This window comes from Carassius auratus, chromosome 11 (genome assembly GCF_003368295.1).
Source record: "Carassius auratus strain Wakin chromosome 11, ASM336829v1, whole genome shotgun sequence".
NCBI lineage: Eukaryota > Metazoa > Chordata > Actinopteri > Cypriniformes > Cyprinidae > Carassius > Carassius auratus.
In genome coordinates, this window is record NC_039253.1 from 2,996,226 (window position 1) to 2,999,993 (window position 3,768).

The following is a 3,768-nucleotide window of genomic DNA, read 5'->3' on the forward strand; positions in this document are numbered from 1 at the left end:
AACGTTAGCTAAACTATCTAACTCTAAGAATATATTTTTGTCAGCTGGATTGTCATCTCCTATTCTATCTAAACAATACATAACTACTATGAGAACTTCATAATGACGTCACCGTGAGCATGTCCGGGTGTGTATTATTTTTGTAAGGGCTCAGCACCAGGCTGTAGAAAACCTGTAGAAAAGTATATCCAACTGCAAGCTCCCGTTTCGGATAGTACCAGACACAAATGCCCTATGTGTGCATTCAATTTGGAAACAGAAGACACTTTTCAGTGTCAAAGCTTTCCATGAGTTTCCTTAACCTTATTTGGTAGTGAGGAAGTGCAGCAGATGGAGAGAAAAAAAAGGGGAAAAAAGGAGTAAAAGGGCTCATTATTTAGTCTGCATAAAGCATCAAATGCACGCTGAACCTTTTCTTTAACCTGTTATAAAAACACAAGGAAGTGAACTGTAGATGTTTGTAATCAATGCATGAGTAGAGATGAAATGTCCCACCCTGCCAAAACAACTGAACAGAACAGTCGCCCCTCAGTCCAACTTCCTCGCTTCACGAATCAGCGGCCAAACAGTTCATTTTGTTGACAGCTGATTTATAACTTACTTTATTTAGTTTGTCCTCCTTTCTCACGTTTTTGCCCCTAGGTGAAGTTTGTCGACAGTGCCTCGGGCTGTCAGGATCCTCTGGACAGATCCTCCGTGAACGGCGCGCGCTGTGATTCAGGAGCTCGAGCTCCGTCCATCAGAGGTCGCTCCATCACTGAGGAATGTTCAGCTGTTCATCTAAACACAGAGCCTCAGATGTGCTGTCAGGAGAGGCATTTAAGTGGACTGAAAACATTACGCCAGTTTTTGATTTAAAATGTATTAATTAGCACAACTGTTTTCAGCATAAAATAAAAAGAAGAAATGTTTCTTAAGCAGCAAATCATTGAATTAGAATGGTTTCTAAAGGATCAAGTGACTGTGGAGACTGGTTGCTGAAAATTCAGCCTGGCTATAACAGGAAAATTGAATTTTAAATATATTATTTTTGTGTATATTTTGTGTATAAAATATATTATTTTTTATAATCACAATGATTGTGATTATAATTCACAATTTTACTTTATTTAATATTATTAAATCAAATAATAGCAGCCTTTGTGAACATTATAGACTTTTCAAAAACAAAACAATTTACAGATTACAAAAGTTTGAAAGTTCATGTATATTTAAAAGTCATGTATAAATTTTGTATCTTTTATTATAGTCACTATGAAATGCTTTTTTATTATTACTAATAAAACATAAGGTACATGAAAACATAGTTATCATAAACATCTGAAATAAGTGGTAGTAGCATCTACATTAACCAGTTCATTCAAGTCACAAAATAAGTGTTTAATATGACTGTATCACACTGATTTCTTTTTGCACAAAATTCATCTGCTAGAAATAACACCTTCACATCACACATTGTTTGCAGATCCATTTTGATATGCTCAGTATATTGAAGTATTTCCACTCATGTCGGCAGAGATGTTTAAACATTTAAGTAAGAAAAGTTAGTGTCTATTACACTGCATTCATTTGATGTTTGAAGACAAAATGATACTCTTTCTAACATCAAAGTATTGTTTGCATTCAAAAAGTGCACTTTTTGCAATCCATTTAAATCCCTTGAGCACTGCATTTGGCAGCTTTATGAGTCTCCTGCAAAACAATCATTTACCGCTTAATCAATCTGCAAAGATTGCATTTATTACAATACTGCTTGTTTTCATTCACATCAGTTACACTGGTTTGGAAGAGCATTGTTCCTGAATGCAGCATGTCCATATGTCATCTGTCTGTTATAAAACAATGAGGCTATTCATCACGCATTGTCTTTCTCACAGAGATCCTCTATAAAGAGTTCTGGGCTGAATCTCAGTCGATGTGGAAACACATGTCTGTGTCTGCTGCACACGTTGCAGCTATTTTGGTTTCCTGAGCTAAACATGAAAGGCAGCTTGGGAATGCTGACCTCTGACCCCCATTCAGTCTGTAAGGCTGAAACATTGACCACAAACCTGAGATTTTGTATTTGTTGTATTTTAGGGGTTTTCCATACTTTATTTGAACTACCCAAAATACACATTCTCAATGCACAACAAAGATCGAACTGTTTTTATATATCCTCTTTAAAATCAACATAAATAGATCCAAAGATTGCTGGAATTAACCTGCAGTCCTTTAAGCTCTTTGTTTGTTACACATCAAAAAGCTAATGTTCTCCTTTGCTAAACTTCCTGATTTTGACCATTTGATTTTGACTTCCATTTTTGTTACTGCTGTCATCCTTTCAGCACAAAGGAGTGGCCCAGCCACACCCCTAACCCTCCTCCACCCTTTCTCGCTTTTCACTCTCCCTTTTTTTCCTCTGAACTATGTTTTGCGCATTGGTAAACAGTAATCTGAATCACTCACTCCACACCAATTAAACCTCTGCCAAATGCATCAAATGTGAAAGATTTGTTGAACTTCAAAAATACAAATATCTTAAAAAATCTAAATCGATAAGTGTCTAGCCTTTTAGAATATTTTTAAGATGTTTGGGGACATGTAACTGCTAATATACAATATTATGGATTCATAATAACTCTTACAAGTAGATGATAAACTTCAGATTAAAAAAAAATTAAATAATAATTATAATATTAAATGTTGCTTTCACTTTTGGGAAGTCTTTCATGTGAAATTTGTTAAACCCTTAGAAGTTTAATTTTAGAATAAAAGCACTCTAAGTAAACTGGATGAGTGTAAAGTTTCAGAGGTGAGATATCATCATATGGCATTGTCTGAGAATGACTTTGTCAGAGTCATGACGCATGGCCTTGTATGTCGTAATACCTGCCACAGGTGTGGCCGCTGACATGGGAATATGCCCTACAGGAAGAAGATCTCACTGCTTTTGAGAAGTATAAGTTTACAGCAGAATATGATTTGGAAGGATATCTCTGTGAATCATCAGAAACAAACAAAAAAAAAAAAAAAAACATAGACGAATCCTTATCAGTGATCACAGACAAGAAATGACGGATACAGACAGGATGTAAGCCTCAGTGCTCACTGCGGGGGAAAAAGCTTTATATTTTATTTAATTTGATACTTTTATTGTATATTGAAATAAATGTTTATCCTTCATGGTTGGACACTATATTATGTAAAAAAAAAAAATAAATAAATAAAATATATATATATATATATATATATATATATATATATATATATATATATATATATATATATATATATATATATATATATATATATATATATATATATATATATACATCAAGGTCAAGGTCAAGTTTATTTATATAGCCCTTTACTACTAATAATAAAATATCAAAGGAAATCAAAACAAAAGTAATAAAATGAAGACAGGAACATCATGCAATATAAAACAATATAAAAAAAATTAAATATTAATTTAATAATTAATATCAGATTACACATGTGCCTGAGAAAAAAAAAAGTTTGTCTATAAAAGTATAGATATATTGTGTTCACTTTTTAATTATTTGATTGTATATTGAAATTGATATATTATGCATGTTTTAAATCTCATTTAAATGATATGCCATGATGAGCAACTGAAACGATCAGATTTCCACTGTAAGTGTTTTTGGTGTGTGTTTATCGGTAAAGTGTCCGAGGGTGCGGAGGTGTGGGGCTGGGTGTGGTGCTGGACTCGTGTAGTATCGGGGGCGGAGCTCTGGAGGAGACTTTGCCCTCTCTCCCCAA